At 36.5% G+C, this 22,500-nt stretch overlaps 1 protein-coding gene and 1 non-coding gene across 3 annotated transcripts in view; both read right to left on the minus strand.

The window, feature by feature from the left end:
* The window catches only part of LOC106872790 (uncharacterized), a 932,929-nt gene that overhangs the window by 204,876 nt on the left and 705,553 nt on the right, over positions 1–22,500 (minus strand). The gene's annotated exons all lie outside the window — the stretch shown is intronic.
* On the minus strand, positions 7,939–8,169 carry LOC128248410 (small nucleolar RNA U3). The gene has a single exon (XR_008264655.1). It is a non-coding gene; the product is annotated as a small nucleolar RNA U3 (small nucleolar RNA).

Raw genomic sequence — 22,500 nt, forward strand, 5'->3', positions numbered from 1 at the left:
CACACACACATATATATATACATATATTTGAACTCAGAACGTAACGGCAGGCGAAATACCGCTAAGCATTAGGTTACTTAGATTACTGCGACCCTAATATTCGACTGACGCTTGGCTTAGTCGATCCCGAAAATTGAAAGGCAGAGGTGACTTCGGCAGGATTGGAAGTTATAATTTCAAGAGCCTGCCAATTCGCCTCTTGCAATTTTCTGTAAGATATTTATTGTTGTGGGCAGCATACAGTTAACATTTGAAGTCTTCGGCCAAATATTTATACACAAATACCATTTCCAGCGGCCCAGTGTGGTGACTGGGGGTTTCTCTAAGTTGTGATATATCGGCAGACTTGGTCGGCCAGCGCCATAGTAGACAATCAGAATGATACACGCGCATATACATACACATAAACAGATTATGTATCTATAGGTATTTTACACACTTGCGCAGACACAGACATGTTATACATACATACATACACACACACACACACGCACACACACACACACATATATATATATATATATATATATATATATATATATATGTGCATTCATACCTTTATGTATGTGCGTGTGTATGTATGTCTATCGAAGAACCTGGCTTGTGTACAACGAACAGTTTCATGGAATGCATTTCAATTGTGCAATTAGCCTCAGGCTTGGAACATATTCAACTTCTAAAATACTGTTTATGCCCGTCAAGTGCTTGAGTAGATGTGTCAGTGACAATAATAATAATAATAATAATAATAATAATAATAATAATAATAATAATAACGGTTGTCTATGTAATATTTGTTATTTAGCTTTATTTGTATGGTCGGTGGATGTCAGAATTAGAACGGTGGCTGGCAAAAAGACCTAACGTGTTTTAATAAAATACTCTTTAACGCCTGAGTTCAAATTGCGCCAGAGTGGAATGTTAATAGGGTGGCGGTGTTGCTAAATGAATGTGTTGGTCAATTAATGCAAATGGATCCTACCTCGGGATCATCATGCGGATGAAAAGATTAGCAGGGAAACCCAAAGTATATATCTCCTATTAGTTAGTACCTAATAAGCGCAACAGCAGCAGTAGTAGCCGTCGAAGCAGCAGAAGTAGTGGCAGCAGCTGTCGCAGCAGTGGTCGTAGCAGCAGCTGTAGCGGTAGTAGTTGCAGTAGCAATGAATTCAGTAGCCGCCATAGTAGTTGTCCAAATTACACAAACGTATTTTTTTCATTCTTTGCTCTTAGTATAAAATTGAATTCAAGTTTTTCTATTTGCTTTCAAGATTCCTGACGAGAATGCTTCCGTTGAAACAGATTTTGTTCTATCTCGGGAGGGTCATTATGCCAGTAATAATCACACGCACAGGTTCTATATCAACTTTGGCATTATTTAGGCCGACCACATTGCAACGTGCTCTGACTGAGAAGCATTTGCATAGCAGGTCTCCTTTTGTCTGCTCCAAAAAGCACACGGAATATCCAAAGTTTTAAATTTCTGAACTAGTGGTGCTGAATAAAATAATTCTATTTGTGTGTGGAATGTATCAATGAGAAACTGTTGAAAAAAACTAGCAAACACCATTGAAAGAAACCAATAATTTGAAACATGAGCGAGATAAGCCAATAATATACTAAACAGCAGTAAAGATAACCAACCAATCAAATTATAGCAAACGATACGTTTAGCCAGGAATATGAGCCGCGAATATATGTGCACATTCGACAAGGAAATTCATGCATATCTATCTATCTATCTATCTATCTATCTATCGATATATGTATATATATACACACACATACACATACTTATATACAGATATAGACACATATATACATGCACAATATAATGTAATACATATATACACATTCATGCACACATCTACATACATGTGTAGTTATAGATACACATGAGTACGCACATTTCTGTAGGTATAAGCCTAAATGTATGAATATGTGTGTATATTTCAGATAGATTTAAGCTTGAATACATATGTACAGAGGTACAAGTACAATTCCAGCTGGCGCTGGTCGTGGGTCTGGGTGGCTTAATAAACTATACCAGGCTTTCGTTACTTCTTTCAGGTGCCTCTATTGTCACGCGGAGCCATACGCACCCAGTGGAACGTCTGGAATTGGAAGGTTGGAGGTAAAGAGGGCATCACCGACGTCTTTCCTGTTATTCATGTTCAACCCAGGTCATCGAACTAACGCATGCAAGCCTGGGAGATGAAGTAAGGTGGAAGGTGAGACAGGAACCAGAAAGAAGCAAACAACTCCTCAACCAAACATCACTAAGGAAGAAAAGTTCGCTATCAAAAGACTACAGAGTGACGATTCCGGCATAATACTTCCAGCGGACAAGGGAAATGCTACAGTGGTGATGAACAAGTCTGACTACTCTGAAAAGTTGGCAAGTCTTATAAGTAATGGTAGCTAGAGCAAAGAAAGGAAAATGCTCATCTATATTTAAACGATAAACTTCTGGAAAGCTTTACAGATTTTTACAGTTCCAGTGATGGATTGGATCTGTAGTCTTCGAATTAGCTTTCTCATTTCTGATTTTGAGAAGCCTAATTTCTCGAGATTTGTATATAGGCAGTGTGTTACATATCCCAGGGCCCCAATAATTACAGGTATAAACCGGAACTTGTGATCTGGATAAATTAGTATGTATGCCTGTACTGGCACTCCATCGGTTACAACGACGAGGGTTCCGATTCATCCAATCGACGGAATAGCCTGCTCGTGAAATCACCGTGCAAGTGGCTGAGTACTCCACAGACATGCATACCCATAACGTAGTTCGCGGCTGGGGGCAGGATCCAGCGTGACGCAGAATGTGATGCTGACCTTTTAAATTACACATTTTTGCCACCTGAGTTCACTGGATTAACGTGAAATAAAATATCTTACGTGAGGATACAACGCACCGTCGGGAACCGAACTCACAACATTATGATCGTGAGCAGAAAACCCTAACCACTAAACCACGTGCCTTCACATGTATGTATGTATGTATATTTTAGTGTGTGTGTATCATTTATATACGAATTTAGGATTAAGTATGCGATATCTACAAGAGATAAGTAGATACACATCGTATCGACTATCAATATTGCCCGAAGAAAATATTGGATAATTCTTATTTCCCTATTTCCAATGGATAAATATAAAAATTCTTTGTATATTAAGAATCAATATCTATTCAATAGAGATAAGGAAACATGGAATACATTAATAAATAGACGGATAAACAAAAATATAAATATACAAGTCTTTAAAGAAATATATAAAACCACTTCTCCAAACTGTAAATTGATAATTATGTATATACAAAATATGATTTCGATTTGGTTGGTTGTAAGGCGCCACGAGGTCAGTTTTCATTAGTTGGCAGCACTTGAAATAAATTTCGATATGGTTTTTTACAATATGCTGTTTGTATAGCATAGAAATTAATGTAGCGTAACAATTGGTGAGTGCTTCGTCACACATGTTGAGCAGTTGCGCCACTACTCCTGTTTTGGATGCCACTTTCTCGCTGCTTCTATTGATCGTTTGAGATTGTTTCTGTCTGATGTGGTCCTATGGCCCACGCCTCCCCCCTCCGCCCCCGACCAACCCGCTTCCTAGTAGGCATGTCTCACATTAACTACATATATCACATCATATATATATGTGCTGTGTATGTGTGAAGACACACACGCTCACACACATACGAACATATACACATACGTACATCTATACATACGTGCATACATAGGAAATCTTGAAATGAAACTGAACAATGACACATAAATGCATATATATATGAATGTATATATGTACCACTCACACTCTCTCCCTCCCTATATATATATATATATATATATATATATATATATATATATATATATATATATATAAATGTATAAATATTTTTACACACACACATATATATATATATATATATATATATATATATATATATATATACACCTCCATGCATACATATTCGTTTGGATTTATAGACGAGAGGAATTAAATACAGAATGATTGAAGGAATGTAGGTCAGTGTATTAACTTTCAATGTATTCTTAACGAAATCTCTTTCGAATACACCGACATACGTACACATGTACGCATACACATCCCCCGCCCACACACACACGTATACATATTAACATTTTTCAAGATTGTTCGTGTTCGGGTTATTCCCAGACCTTATGCTCTTCAATTGTCTTCATCCTGGTAATATTGTAATACAGTGACAAATCTTTACTGAAAAGATATAATTAAACAGAAACATGCCCTAAGTTGTCATCATTCTAATATAGATTAGACTGTTCCTCCATCATGATCGATTATAATAAATTCAATAAAATGAAACGATGTGGACTGTCTCCCACTGTTAATCTTTGTGAAACATTCATTAAGCTAGTTTATTATCCTTATACTAATTGTAACTGTAATTAAAATCACCAGCTAATTACATAAAATATATGAACGCCAGGTAAATCTATTTCAAGAAAGGGCTGTCACATTAATTGTGACAGAGTCGTCAGGATGGGAGATTGGATATATTTTTGGGGGCCTATTCCCGATCTGTGCGTTCTGTGTTCAAAACCGACCTACGTTAACATTGCATACGTACATACATACATGCATACATACATACATATATACATACATACATACATACATACACAGGAGTGGGTGTGTATTAAGTAGCTTTCTTACGAACCGCATGGTTCCGGGTTCAGTCCCACTGCGTGGCACCTTGGGCAAGTGTCTTCTACTATCGCCTCAGGCCAACCAAACCCTTGTGAGTGGATTTGGTAGACGGAAACTGAAACAAGCCCGTCGTATATATATATATATATATATATATATATATATATATATATATGTATGTGCATATGTTTGTGTGTTTGTGTTTGTCCCCACAACATCGCTTGAAAACCGATGCTGGTGTGTTTACGTCCCCGTGACTTAGCGGTTCGGCAAAAGAGTCCGATAGAATAAGCTTAAAGAATAAGTACCGGGATCGATTTTTCAGTATGGCTGCCGTCCAATCGGAACAAATAAAAGGTAAATGTTTAAAAGAAAACGGCAGAGAAAGATCGTAGGAATTGAATTCTTCACGTTCTTCCATGGAAGTATGGATGACACATTATAGTCATCATCATCCATGCCTCCACCCATCTCTATACACATCCATCTCCTCCTCCTAGTATTACTCGAAGGAAAATGTAATCAGGCACCTCCCCTGAGGGTTTTATGAGAAACAACCGACAATGGAGTTTTCCGTTGGATTCCCAAGTGTTCGAACAGACACTATGGGCATTATCCAAAGATTTCGTTCTTCGTCTACTCTAAAGTCTCCAGTTGGTTGGCTCGGCTCGAAGAATCTGTCTTGCGATCCTTTCCTGCGACATCCCCCATGTCCACAGAACTGGAGTTGTGATTTCTCAATGCGGAAAAGTAGGGGATCAACCTGTAGAGACCCCCTGATCTCTGAGCGACCAAAACAGAAACTACGCCGGCAACTTAGAAATTTGACGTCTTTTCTTGTCTTCTTTCCACCCGAGCCAAAGTAATCCTTGTTGATGCATCACTGCAATTATACATGATAGAGTATACAGTTAGATAATGGTCAAAAAACTAAATTCCTGGTTGTAGAATATGCCATGGTAGAATTTCCGTTGACCGGGAAGTCATTTCTGTAAATTTTGGTCTCAGTGTAGTGCCAAAGTTTTCTTGAAATACTAGCTAAATAGATTCAAATTCCACACCGATATTCCGGTTATGATGTTTACTGTAACTCTAATATACATTGTGAGTGGTATAAAGGCGGTGTTCCTACCACTGGATGGGGGCTGACCTAGGGCTGAACAATAATATGAAAAATTGTATCACATCTGTTATGCACAAGACGCTAGGAAGCACGAGCAGTTATACATTAAATACATAGAAACAGTAGCAGACATGGACGACGAAGAAGAAGAAGACGAAAATGAAAAGAAGAAAATAAGGAGGAGGAGGAGGAGGAGGAGGTGAAGAAGAAGAAAATGAGGAGGAGAAGAGGAAAAAAGGAATAGAAGAAAATAAGATAAGGAGGAAAAGAAAATAAGGAGGAGGAGGAAGAGAAGAAGATGAATAAAGAAGAGAAGAAAATAAGAAACGGATGTAGAAGAAGTAGAATAATGAGGGGAGTAGTAGAAGAAAGTAGTAGTAGTAGTAGAGTTGGTAGTACTGGTGGTGGCGGTAGTAGTAGTGGTAGTTATAGTAGTAGCTGTAGTGGTGGTGGTAGTGGTGGTGATAGTGGTGGCGTTAGTAGTAGTAGTAATAGTAGTAGTAGTAGTAGTAGTAGTAGTAGTAGTAGTAGTAGTAGTAGTAGTAGTAGTAGTAGCAGCAGTAGTTAGTAGTTAAAGTAGAAGAAGAAGAGAAACGGAAGGATTATGACAACGGTAATAACGGAAGTGACACCGATAACAACAAATATAGTTAAAAAGAAAGACATCCGATAGAACAGAAAAGAGTGAGTTGTGCAAAATGGACAAAGGAACGCGTTGAACCGATAATGTTGGTTTTTGTGTTGCTTTATGTGGTAATGTAGTGTATCATTAATCAAATGGAGAATTGATACAGACTGCTGCTACTACTGCTGCTGCTGCTGCTGCTGCTGCTGCTGTCGCAGTGTCAGAAGTGCTAGAACTTGTAGCTCTAGTATTAGTATTAGTGGAAGTAGTAAAATGAAGAGTAGCGGGAGAAGGTAGATGACGAGTCTGAATAATGACAAAATGAACGAAGATGAGGACGTCTTCGCGGTGATGATGATGATGATGATGACAATGATAGTGGTAGTGGTGATGTAGACTGGGAGGAGGTGGAAGAAGAAACGAAGGAAAACGATTAGAAGAAAACAAAGTACATCCAAAAAATTTCAACGAAATAAAAGCAGAAAATGGAGAAACAAAAAGAAAATGAGGTAAGTGGTGGGAAGATGATAGGAAGAGGGGGGAGGTGACGACTGAGATGAATAAAAAGAAAGAGATTAAGAGAAGCGAAAGAAAGAAAGAAAGAAAAAGAAAGAAAGAAAGAAAAGAGAGTGGAATGCTAAAGATTTAAATAATGCATCAAACAAGAGCGTTGTGTTCTTAGCAAAGTTAGAGGAAGTGGAAAGATGGAAGAAGTAGAAAAAGATGCTTCTTGGAAAACGGTCCCTTAAGTATTGAAGGAATCTAATTTGAATTTCCCCGAAGCTGGAATTTAGAGTTGGCATTTTTTTTATCTGAAAATTAGTCGCAATGTGAGTAAAACACACACACACGGAGACAGACACACACACACACACACACACACATACACACACACACACACGTGACATGTACATATATAAATGTATTACGTACCTCTATGTATATATCTTTAGGTATTCTTATCTCTATTTCCATCTCTCTCTCTCTCTGTATATATACACACATACATATACACATGTATTTCTACACCTCTGTAGTTATATACTTATCTCTTCCTATGCATACATGCTTACATTGCATATATACATTGCGTGCATATATATGTACATACATACACGCACACATACATACATACATACATACATACTTACATACATACATACATTCGTGCATACAAAAACATGCACGTATGCACGTACGAGGGTTCAACCGAATGGCGTGCAAAAGGTAACTAACTTTTTTGAATTACTCACATCGATCGATCCAATTGCCCATGTTTGGTAGAATCATTTCCCCGCTATACAAACGTACAGATCAACATACTCGCCTTCCCGTAGAAGCATTTGTGCCATCTTCGAAACCATTCCCGACAAACTGGAAAGTGAGACTCTGAATATCGATGGCTTTTGTGATGTTTTTGCAGCTTCAATACAGGGTATATAGAGAGATAGGCAGATAAAGAGATAGATGTATTTCTTTTTTTTTCCTTATCACTCAAAAAGTATTGAGTCCCTCTTTAAGAATTTATTAAACCTCTTAAGAACGATCCTCAATAGATTTCTCACATTCGTTAGAGGCGAGAAACGAACGATAGAGAAAAACCTGTTTCACGGTCAGGACTCAACGCAATCTCACATCATCGTGATGTTGTTGATCCGCTCAATAGAATCGGATACCGTTGCGACACATACTTAAGAAATGATCTTTGGTAGATAATTAGGTAGATAGATAGATACTAATTTTTCAACGACACTATTAAGATTCCGTTTCTACTGCATGTCATCCGATTACTTTTCTCTAGAAATATGATAATTATTCAGCGAACGTGATATATTAATGGCGTAGGGATTTCCAACGCAGCAACTCAGTGCTTTGTTTAATGATATGATCTTACAATTATATGTATGTGTGTATGAATATGTGAAATGATACACAGTACAGTGTGGAACGTGTCTCATTTCATTAGTTTTGCTGTTTCATTGTAAATAGGACACCGTCTCGTAAATACAGGAAAAATAATTTCGTTAATTTTGAAATACCTGTTTCTTAATTATAAATGTTTAATAAGTAAGACCTAGATATCTCTCTCTCTCTCTCCATGTCTCTCTCTTCATCTCTCTCTCCATCTCGCTCTTTATCTATCCGTCTATGAATGCAACAATGCAAATGCACTCGCATATTTGCACACATATATGGACACGTATGTGTGCGTGTGTGTGTGTGTGTGTGTGTACGTCATATATATATATATATATATATATATATATATATATATATATATATATATATATATATATATAGATGTACGAAAAAATATATATGTAGATGTACGTATATATATATATATATATATATATATATATATATTTCCACAAATATATGTATATTTACACACCCGTCTTCATCTTTTTTATTTTTGTAAAGTCTCATTATATATACACTGGCTACTATGCCGGAAGTATGGCTACGAGGTAATGAGTGCTTGGTACCAACATACACCAGAAAAGGTAATAGATGGAAACGGGAAGATAAAAATCCTCTGGGCCTTTGACTTGCAGGCAGACAAAGTGTTAGAGCACCGGAGTTCGGATATAGTAACTTTTAAGAGGGACAAACGAAAGTGCCTAATAATCGTGTTGGCAGTGCCAGGAGATCAACATATCATCATGAAAGAAAGAGAAAAGATTGATAAATATGGAGAGCTGAGAATTGAGATTGTTAAGATGTGGCAGCTACGAGAGCCAAACATAAAGGTTGTCCTTGTTGTCATCGGAGCATTGAGTTCAATACCACCCAAGCTGAAAAGACAACTGGAAACTTTAGAAATACCTTAGGATCTGCGTGTATAGCAAAAATCAGCATTGCTTGGAACTGCACGCATATTGCGTAAAGTACTGTCTGTCTGACGTCCGTGTTGTGACTTGATAGACAGTTCAAACCCCGGTAGATACAATATCTTCATTCAATATCATCAGGATATTGGATACATATATATATATATATATATATATATATATATATTTGTGTGTGTGTGCGCGCGCGTGTGTGTGTGTGTGTGTGTGTGTGTGTGTGTGTGTGTGTGTGTGTGTGTGTGTGTGTGTGTGTGTGTGTGTGTGTGTGTGTGTGTGTGTGTGTGTGTGTGTGTGTGTGTGTGTGTGTAAAGAGTGATGGGAAGATCGAGAGGTAGGTAGATAGAGATAAACAGATAGGTAGATAAACAGACAACCAGATAGATAGATGCATATACAGATAAAGAGAGTGGGAGGGAGGGAGAGATACAAAGAGAGAGAGAGAAAGAGAGAGAGAGAGAGAGAAGTACGAAGTTATTTCCTGTGTGAAAGCGTGTATATTCGTGTGTATATATATATATACACACACATGACATATTGCCAGATATAATAATTCGCTGCACGTGCGAGATAGATGGCGGTGGTGCAGTCTTTAGTAAAATGATTTTACACTTGTCAATATTTATGTTTCCATGAGTATGTGACATGTTGCTTAGTAGAATGGGTGAGGTGTGAGTCTTTTCAGAAGATTGTGTTGTGGTTTTATTGGAAATGGGTCAACTTCTGATAAATAAAAGCAAAGTTGTTTAATTTTGAATTGATACATTTGTTTTTAATTATGAAAGCTAAGAACTTAAGTGTGGAATCTATCTATCTATCAATCTGTCTGTCTGTCTATCTATTGTACTCCCTATTTATCAATATATATATACATGCACATATGTATACACATATATGTATACTCACAAAGAAACACACTCATACACACATATAGATAGCTAGATAGATCTACATACAGTAATGCCTCGCCATATCGCGTTTCACCTATCGTGGTTTATTATTTCATCTTACGTCGATTCCTCCGTGGTGTTGTTTGCATTTGTAATGAAATAAATATATACAAATTATAAAAAATAATAAAAAATGTATATACAGTAGAGTATTGTTTCTACTTGGCGGATTTTCACATATCGCAAGAGGTGGTTTGGTGCGAAGTCGAGGGGTTACCGTATATATCTACATGTGTACATCAATATACAGATATACATAGATATACATCAAAATTGTATATACATTTACATATATGTGTGCGTGAGTGTGTGTGTGTGTATGTATGATGTATGTATGTATATGTATATGTGTATTTATATGTTTGTGTGTGCATACATACACATGCACACACACAGACACACACATAATATTTTGATGCATATGTGTATCTATACTTACACAACGCCCGCGCACGCACACACATTCGCACACACCAACAGAGATGCTCACATACTAGGTCGCTTAGTTGTATTAGTACTTAGCTTCCACTGTAGCATGCAAGAATTTCGACAGAGCCACATTGATTGGACTTTGCTTGTAGTTATTAATGGAAAGAGGTACAGGATGGCAATGCATAACTCTTCCATAATCCGTAACCGAGGCAAGAGATATTAACTAATTTCCAATCTGCATGTAACCTGAAGGACGTCTTTTAGTTTGCTGTTGGTGTCGCCTCAATTACCTTGTGGTATTTCTTCGTTGCCACACTTTGAACCGTAACTGAGAGGGAAGTCTTGACCACCTTAGATTAAATTTAAGTTTTGTTGAATACACTTCGAGGGAGAACTCCTACATATTTTTGTAAGTGTTTAGAAGAGTGCATGTATTTGTGTACACGGATTGTGAATGAAGGATTGTTATACAGCTGTATGTATGTATGTATGTATGTATGTATGTATGTATGTATGTATTCTCATGCATATAGTTACATATCTAGACATGCTCGTATATATTTAAATGATAAACTTCTGAAAGTTTTACACATCTTTTCAGTTCTTGTGATGGATTAGATCTGTAGTGTTCGAATTAGCTTTCTCCTTTCTGGTATGTATGTATGTATGTATGTATGTATGTATGTGTGTATGTATGTATGTATGTATGTATGTTTGTATGTATGCCTGGAATAAATAGTAATAATAATAGATAACGACAAAAGCAACATCAGCAAAAATAATACCTTAGGAATGAGAACCCAGAGTGTGGTTCAAAATTCCACCAGGACACCTGTTGAAGGCTGGAGATTAGACCAGCCGAAACGTTGTGGCGACAACAAACAAGATGAGGACACATATCCGTCCAATGTAAATAATGTAAACAATGTACAGAATTTTTCATCTCAAAAATATAGAAGAATTATAATACATAAATGACTAAAATTAATCGCCACATCAAAGTGTTTGTTTGCTGTTACTTCTGTGGCAGACTTCATTCTTTGCCGCTTTTACTTCTGTTGTAGATATTCGAGGCAGCTCCCACTAAAACAGAGACTTACCACAGCATTTCCTTGCGTTCGTAGTGGAAACACTGGACAGGTTTCCCAGCGTACACTCATTATCTAAAAGCTGTAGTTACGTACAAATAGATATCACTTGTGGGAGTCGCTGTTGTTTCTGTCCAATGCTTCTTCCATTCACGAAGGCATCTGTTGATTGTCATTGTGGGGAGATCGAGGCTTATAACTCTTACCATACTCACAATGTGTGTACAATAGATTTATCTACCACACTTATGATTCCATCTGTTACAGACAATACATATTGCTAAATATAGAGAAACTACGCGACAAATGATGCCAACACCTGCTTGGCAGCAGGAAATGATGCAGAATTGTCAGGAGACGCAGAATTTCGAAGAAAATATTTTTAAAAAATACATAAACGTAGATTTTTTTAAAAACGAAATAAATAAAGAAAAATTAAAAATTCAGAAAAGTCTTGTCATAATCAATCGAAGAGAAGAAAGGAAAGTGAGATGATATTGGCAGTGACAAAGGTGATCAACAAAGATAGAACCCTAACGAAAGACGAATGGCCAGCAGCCATTTTGAAAACATATATATTTTCTTCTTTTGTTTTGTTATATATTAGTTTTGTTCTGTTTTTGTTTTGTGCAGCTTTTCTTCTGCAAAAAATATTTCAAATGATCAGACTGCATTGCAACGGAATTTAGGAAATTGCAGTTCCATTTATTCACTCTTCTGTGTCAAAATAAATATGATAGCTGCAGAAGATGGATATGTGTGTATGCCATCATCTGCTTACACCACCATAGCTGTCCACCTACCTACCTACCTACATACCTACATACATACATACATACACATATATGTATATATATCAGATAAAATGTCCCTTCCGAACTATAGGTTCGTAAGATCGACTTTTTCGTAAGATCGACTTTTTCTCCGGATTCTGTGGCGTATGTATCCCCTATCCCGGACGGTGTGATGAGGGGGGAATATATACGCCACAGAATCGCTTTAAGTGGATTGGAGCAATGTGAAGTGAAGTGTTTTGCTTAAGAGAAAACACACTGCCCTGTCCAGGAATCGAAACCACCATACATGGTCTTGAGGGCAACACTTTAGTCACTGAACCAAGCGCCTCTACCATATATATATATATATATATGTGTGTGTGTGTGCGTGTGTGTGTGTGTGTGCGTGTGTGTTTGTGTTTGTGTGTGTGCATAGATATACAGATATACATATGAATATATTCATAAATACATGCATACATGCACACACGCACACAGACACACATAATTCTAATCATTGAGCTGCAGCCATGCTGGAGCAAATTCTCCATGTTATCTCATTATTTGATTGTCACCCCTCTCCTAGAATTTAATCCTGTACTCATACTACCTTCATTATACTGGATAAAGTTTTTAGAAATGCCTGGATTGCCATGGGTAGACTGTCTTTGATCATATGATCTACTCCATCACAACTGCCATGGGTTCAATTTCAACTACCACAATAACGAATCTGGTTTCCGTCTGTCTTCTTTATTTCACAAAATCCAGTTGGAAATGTGTTGCCAAATGTCAAGACGCCATCGTTCCTTTTACATTTATTTCCTCCGGAAAAGTTAGAATTCTTTACGAATCATTATTCCTAAGACATAATTGCAGGCATTTCCTTCTTAATTAGCTCTCTTATAATTATATCGTCAAGTTTGTCGCTTAAATTCATTCTTCATTCAGCATTGGACATCAAAGAACAAAATGAACTCCTCAATATATTTTGTTCCTTCAATATAATTTTATTTTTTTCTCTCACTAAGTTACAGAACTTAGTAAGTGTATGCATATATATATATATATATATATATATATATGTGTGTGTGTGTGTGTGTGTGTGTGTGTGTGTGTGTGTGTATATGTATGTATGTATGTATGTGTATGTGTGTGTACATATACATATATATGTACGAACGTAAATGTGTTTCTGCGTGTTGACAAACACATACACACATCGATGTAAATGCATGTAAATAAATATAGATAATTCGAAGACGTTTGGAAATAAGGTCAAGCTACAAATTGCTGTAAAGACATACAAAATACGCCTTTTGTACTGACGCAATATAACTTTGCCAGTGAAAATACTCACAGATGTCTATGATCACCTAGGCATAAATCAGCGAATGTGTGTTGCTGTTTATTTGCACATGGTAGTACAAAAACCAATCGTGTACGGAAGTTGGAGCAATACCCCGGACAGAAATACATTTAATATGTTATTTAAGATGAGATTTATAGAAGAGGGGAAAACAGAACCAAACAAGTATGAGAGAAAGAGAGATATCGGAAGTGAGAGAAGGAGAGAGGACAAATGGCTAAAATCAACCATACAAAAGGAATTCAAGATAAACTAATGGACAGATGTGAATATTTATTTCCTAATGACAAAGAAAAATCATTTTCGATCTAACTACAAAATATTTGTTCATAGTAACATCATTAAAAAAAAAGAAAAAAATCATGTACATGAGTTAATTTTCAATTCTGATTTCAGCGCCCACTTCGGAGATCGGGGGGCTCTTTCATTTCACTATTTTGGTTTGTGAGTGTGTGTGTGCGTGTGTGTGCGCGCGAGTAAGTCACAATGTATATGAAAAGTGAATTTAAATTATTTTGGTAATTGATATTATTCTCAGACCATCGGGTTCTTATTAATACACATTGACTATAGCTATCTTTCTTTCCTTCTTTATATATATATATTCTTTTATTCTTTTACGTGTTTCAGTCATTTAACTATGGCCATGCTGGAGCACCGCCTTTAGTCGAACAAATCAACCTCAGGACTTATTTGTAAGCCTAGTACTTATTCTATCACACAAACACACAAACGCACACACACACACACACATACACAAACACACACATATACACACACGCACACACACACACACACACACACATATATATATATATATATATATATATATATATATATATATATATATATATATATATATATATATATATATATACGACGGGCTTCTTTCAGTTTCCGTCTACCAAATCCACTCACAAGGTTTTGGTCGGCCCGAAGCTATAGTAGTAGACACTCACCCAAGGTGCCACGCAGCGGGACTAAACCCGAAACCATTTGGTTAGTAAGCAGGCTACTTGACACACAGACACCCTAAGCGCACAGACATACATAATAATTAATAAGGGTGGCTTGTTTGCAATTTTACATATATATATACATACACATGTATATGTGTATGTATATATAGTCAAACATGAACAAGCAAGAAAAAGCAACAACGCGAGGACTTGGAATAAGTACAGTGTTATTGGATACTCAGGAAAGGAAAGAAAAGAAAGAGTATTCCACGTTTCGAGCGGAGCTCTTCATCAGAAATATAGAAAAAGTCCAAAGATGGGAAGACGGAGAAAGAAAATCGCCAACGATAGACACACGGTCACATATTGAATTATTTATTTCAGTCATCTGAGTGCGACCATACTGGAGCTCCGCCTTTTAGTCGAACAAATCGACCCCGGAACGTATACTTCGGAAGCCTAGCACTTAATCTATCTATTGGTCAAGTAGAAATTAGTTTTTTAAACAAGAGTATTGGCAGTGATTTCGAAGTGCTGGTCAGTTAGGCCATCGTCAAACGAAGGCTTCGAAGTTACTGTTAATATTATTCATGTTTAAGAAGTATGAATACACACACACATTTAAATATATATTTATATGGTCACACATATGCACCCACACCCACACACGCACAGACGCACCTACACTCAAATATTAAACATATATATATACATACACACACACACACACACACACACACACACACACACACACACACACACACACACATATATATATATATGCCCACAAAAGTATATGGGGATAAGAGAGAAATTTAAATAGATGAATCAGTGAAGCAGTTCATATATATATATATATATATATATATATATATATACATACACAAACACACACACACACATATATATATATATATACATACACACACACACACATGTATTATTATGTATATTAATATTGTATAAGATTTATCTAAGACAAACAGTGAACTTTATTTACGTTTATCGTTAAAATGATATCACATAGCATTAATTAAAAATAAAATAAAATAACAAAGAATTGTACAAAGAAATATTTGATGCGGAATGAAAAGGAGAAAATATAAAGGAGAGGAATTAGCTTTTGATATTTCCGGGTTATTTGAAGGTATATACGAACACTGTCATATTGCGTATGCAAATATCTCCTGCGCACACACACACAGACACACACACACACGCATACATTAATGCACGTACATGTATACACACCCACTCATACAATTATATGTACATGTATACACACCCACACACACACATATATATATACACGACCACAAATACGAACTAAAATATTGAAACATCAAAATAAGCAACTAAGATTTTATTTCCTAAAAAACAAAAATAACAATAATTACAACAACAAACAACAACAACAACAATAATAGTAATGATAGAAATGATGATGATGATGACGACAGTGTTGATGATGATGATGATGATAACAACGGTAATATTAGAACAGCCGTATACTTTATAGAATTCCCTGTAGATTTGGCAATTCGAAGATCTGAGGAGATCTAAAACATTGCAAAGAAGAAGAAACAGCGATATATAAAGAAAAGAAAGAGAAAGAGGGGGTTAGAAAGGGTGAAAGAGTGAATGTGGGAAAGAGAGGGAGGGAGAGAGGTGGGGAGAGAGGTGGGGAGAGAGGTGGGGAGAGAGGTGGGGAGAGAGGGAGATAAAGTGAAAGGGACATAGATAGATACATACAAAGAGAGAGAGAGAGAAAGAGAGAGAGAGAGAGAGAGAGAAAGAGAGAGAGAGAGAGAGAGAGAGAGAGTTAGGTGGTGTTGTATCACAAACAAATATTGACAATCCTTCATTTCAAGATTGCAGTGCACCGTGACCACCCGGAAGGAATAAATATGAGGAACATCAGCAGATTCTCTCTGTCTCTTTCTCTTTATAAATGTATATGGATAGACGTACGCCAATATACATACATATTCGTAAACATTTGTATACATACACGCACCCACATAAATATATTCAATATAACATTTAAGTGTATATACAGGTATATGTATATATATATCTGTGAGTGTGTGTATAAATATATATACATATACAATATACATGTATATGTGTGTGTATATGCATGTATGTATATATATATATATATATATATATATGCATACATATATTTATATATCCATACACACACGCACTTATATATGAATTGTTATGCACATACATATACATATACACATACATATACATACATTTACATAAGGGTGTTTGTGTTGTGTCGTTGTGTGTATCCGTGCCTGTGTACAGAACTGCCTGCATTAAATGCATTTATATTTTAACGCATATTCAACAGCCTGGAACATGGAAGAACTTTCGGTGCTGTAACTCTCTCCGAAGACCACTTATACATTCGGAGGAAAAGCGTGGAGGCACATCAGGCTGGGCTACGTATGACGTCAGCGGATTGAAGTACATGACTTCACAAACACAGAGCAGGCCGTTCGTAACCCAGTCAGTACTGTCGCATTCACCTATTCTTATATATAAACAACCAACGCATGAACGCGTGACTTACATTACGATGACGTCATTTATGACACAGATGCGAGAGCTTTGACATATTTTGTCGATGAGGAAAATTTCTCTTGCAAGACATTTTCCGCGGTGAAACTTTTCCCACATCTTTGCAAAATGGAGGAATATAAAGATGGCTGCATACAATATTTTATTGTCTCATCGCTAATATGATGGATACTTTTGTCGTGAACGACGAATAAGGATTCGGCAGAATAAAGCGTAAATCATGTTCTATGGACACGGCTGTGGTCTCGAGGCCTGCTGGTGCCTTGCAAACCTTTTGGCAAATGGAACAAGTGTTGAGGAGTCAGTTTGCTTGAGTGCTTGTGGATCATTTACTATGTGTTTTCATGAGTGGTATATATATATATATATATATATATATATATATATATATATATATATATATGTATATAAATACATATATATATATATAAATATATATGTATATATATAAATATATATATATATGTAATACATATATATATATAAATATATATGCATATGTATATAAATATATATGCATATATATATATATATATATATATATATATATATATATATATATATATATATATATGCATATATATACATATATATGCCCTCAGTCATCATTCTGCTGACTGGCGACTGAAGTCGTACTGACACGTGGTGCGTCTTTCTTCGTCGATTTTTGTGACGGTTGAAACGAAAGAACAGCGAGCTTCCGTGAAATCGTGTTTTCTGCTGAAAACAGATGTCATACTTCAAACAGCTTACAAGGACATTGCTATGAGCAAAACACAAGTTTATGAGTGGATCCCACGCTTTAGGATCCATCACTCTTCTCGCTTGAATACCAACTAAAAATTCCCCGAGGCGTTGCCCCAGCATGGCTATATTCTAATGATAGTAAGACATAAAAGGTAAAATATTTATAATGCCTATAATGAGATTATATATGTGGAAAGAGCCATATAAGCCTTATGAAACAACAAAACGTTACCTTGCACTTCAGAAAGATGCCTGAAAAGAGAAGTCCTGTTATTTCAAATGATGTTATCATGTTACAGTTGTGTTGGCTATAAACTTCATAAAGTGGTGATAACTCGTACATGACTTAGGCTTACAGGGGGAAATAATTTGCTGTTAGCTTCTTTACATGTTTTTCTGTGGCAGTTACATAATCCTTTTTGCGCAAGGAAATTCATTAGAAATGATATATGTTTGTTTGTGATATAGATTTCTGTCAGAAATATTATGTAACGTTGTCGAAAGTTCTTACATAATATCACGGACAATTTAGAAATCACACACTCTATTTTTTATTGAATTCACTCCTTTGTAGTATGTAATCCATGCAACAGTGTCTATATGTAGATGTATATGCATACACACACATACACATATACACAAGTGTATATGGAAGAGAGAGAGAGAGAGAGAGAGAGAGAGAGAGAGAGAGAGAGAGAAAGGGAGGGAGATTTGGTGATGAAATATACGAGGATGGATATTACAGTCTTTTGCTTCTGTATGTTAATGTTTTTGGTTGTGGAAACACTTAAAAAGATTATGCAAAATAAACATATACACACACATACATAGATATCACACAAACACACACGCAGAAACACGGACACACACGCGCGCGCACACACACACACACACACATCTATATACTGAATATACATATATAACATGCACACACACTATATATATATATATATATATATATATATATATATATATATTAGCCTGTGTATAGTACATGGGAATGAATCCCATATATTGTAGCATGCAGGAAATGGAATTACAGAATTAATATATCAGAAACCTATTGAGCAGTGTTTACACCATGACACCACACAAATTCGGATAAGATTCAATGCATTACACACACACACACACACACACACACACACATACATACACACGCAAGCGTTTCTGTATAAATGTATGTTTATATATTGAGTGAGAGAGGATGAAAGTTTTTGTGAGTGTTGGTGTTTTTTTTTTTCAGTTTTTATTTCTTTTGTTGTTGTTGTTATTGTTATTGACGAATGGATGAATTTTTGGATTGATGGATTCAGGGAATATAGGTTTTCATCGAAGTCATGTGTAGAAGATAGCAATCACGGAAGGAAGAAACAAATAGCAATTTACTGTGAATTACCGATGGAATTTTCCATACGCGTCTAAAATGGCGGCCACTGACGTTAATATTAACGTAAGTGATGCGTTAAGTGTATATTAAATAATATATATAGGAAACCATAAAGACTGCAGGTTGCTGCTGTATATGGATAGGACAACGTGGACTAGCTAGGTTCTTCAACGAGATTCCTTTGTGTAAGGAATTTGACGGAACACTATGGGGCTTTGGGGATAGAATTCTTGGATATAGGAAGATATTCTACATAATTTATGACAATTTATTACTGCTTTGGCCATTTTCACCGTCCATCATTTTTACTCAGTCTGTTTGATGTATCTTTTCTCTTCACATCTTGATATTTACACACACACGCACATACATACACACACCCGTCTATGCATGGTGTTGATTGACGTTCAGTGTTTTTGCTTCTAGTGAGAAAAAAGCTGATGACTCAGTCCAAGAAGCCACACAGTGAATCCTCAACTGACCCTCTCGGCGAACAGACATTCTAAATCATAAATTCTGTACTCTGCCTTTCCTATACATCCAGATACAGTTACGTGCATGTAGATCTCTCTGTCTATTTGTCTGTCTCTCTCACTCACACTCTCTATCTCTCAGTATTTACGCATATACATGTATGTATATATGTATATACATATACACACAAATACACACGCATATATATATATATATATATATATATGAGTACGTTTGTATCAGTATATATATATATATATATATATATATATATATATATATATATATATATATATATATATATATATATACATACACACCTACATACATACATACATTCGTACGTACGTATATACATGCATGCATACACACAGACAAACACACACACACATATATACACATAGGCGACGAGATGGCAGAAACGTTAGCGCACCGGGCGAAATGCTTAGCCGTATTTCGTCTGCCGCTACGTTCTGAGTTCAAATTCTGCCGAGGTCGACTTTGCCTTTCATCCTTTCGGGGTCGATTAAATAAGTGCCAGTTACGCACTGGGGTCGATATAATCGACTTAATCCGTGTTTGTCTGTCCTTGTTTGTCCCCTCTGTGTGTAACCCCTTGTGGGTAGTAAAGAAACAACACGCAAATATATATGCTACAAGGTTTTCTACACTTTCCTCCACAATTCTCCAGTTAGTTGAAATGCAGACATCTTCGAACACACATCCCAGGTACCATCTAATAGGAAACTGAACGTGGATCGCCGATGTTTGCAAGTGCACATCTTCAAGATATGGCCATGCTTGTGCCTACACACACACACACACACACACACACACACACACACACACACACACACACGCACAACACAGCGATTGGCACTATACATGTTAGGATGCTTTATAATAAATATTTACTTCGAATGATGAGTAGTTGAACTAATTATTCAGTGATATATTTTCAGAGAAATGAATAAATCTTCGTGTATTTCCCGTGTAGACCATCTATACATGTAATTATAAGGTTATATATGGGAATGCGTAACGTGAATGTGCTGTGAGAGGTCAAGTATGTATATATTATTCATAGATTTGTTGTACGGAAAAGATATCTCATGAAATTGATAAAATTATATCAAAGACAGATAAAAGAAAATGGCGGACTGTTAAATATGAAAGATATATGAAATATTAAAACATACAGCTTTCACCTGTCTTCCACTCTCTCTTTCTCGATGCGCACACATGCGTGCGCATATGTTTGTATACATACATTAGTATATAAATGTGTGTGTGTGTATATATGTGTGTGTGTGCGCGCGTGTGTGTGGGTGTGTGTGCACCTGTGTACGGATTTCCATATCCATATCTATCTATCTATCTATCTATCTGTCTTATATGAGGCTTCTTATGTCTGATTGCTTCTCGGGGAAATATACCGAGTTTTCTAACAAATTCTTTCTCGAAGAGTGAGAATAATTCTTCTTAATCTTTGGTCCATCAGAGCGTTAACTGCGTGGAGAATGACAGGAAATGGGAGGCACATTGGTGTTGCGCATGCGTGAAAGATAAGCGGAGAAGAGATCAAGGATGAGTAAGTGTGGGTGAGGAGGTTGGAGGTAGAGAGCGAACAAATCGATATCGAAGATGGGTTCGAACGGAAGAGAAAGGTAGGGAGTCAGGGGAAGCCAGAGACTGATTATTTTGCTGGCGAGGGACAGGAAATTTGTCTCTGGCATTATTCGCAGAAACATCTGTACACACACATTTATACAAGTATGTGTGGATGTATATACATAGCGTATATATGCGTGTGAGTGTGTGTTTATTTTTTATCTTTTACACATTTCAGTCATTAGACTGTGGCCAGGCTGGTGCACAGCCTTGAGCAATTTTAGTCAAACTAATCGTTTTACTCCACGTAATTATTCTATTGTTTTCTTTTGCGAAACTTCTAAGTTCCGAAGACGTAAACAAACCAACACCGGTTGTCAAGTGGTGGAGGACAAGCACAAACACAAAGACGCACACGCACTGGCATATATATATATATATATATATATATATATATACTACGGGCTTCGTTCTGTTTCCGTCTACTAAATCCTCTCACAAGGCTTTGGTCAGCCAGAGGGTGTGTATATTTAATGTGAGATCACTGTTAGTGCTACTGTTAACATGTAACCCTACACAGCCTTTCGCATGTTCGGGCCCTACCAAGGTTATTCAATACCGTGTGTGGTGGGTATTGGACGGAAATCAAAACCTGTCAAATTGCGGATGAACTCTTTTGTGTCAACGACCATCCAATGGCTGTAAATCCATCGGGAGTGGGAGGCATTTGGCTGTTGTCACAGCATACTTCTAACAGAGGGGAACTGTGATGTAAAGCCTGCGATTACGGGTCATCTTGCTTCGGCCTGTC

Source organism: Octopus bimaculoides, chromosome 7, assembly GCF_046866305.1.
Source record: "Octopus bimaculoides isolate indiv1 chromosome 7, ASM4686630v1, whole genome shotgun sequence".
NCBI classification, from domain to species: Eukaryota; Metazoa; Mollusca; class Cephalopoda; order Octopoda; family Octopodidae; genus Octopus; species Octopus bimaculoides.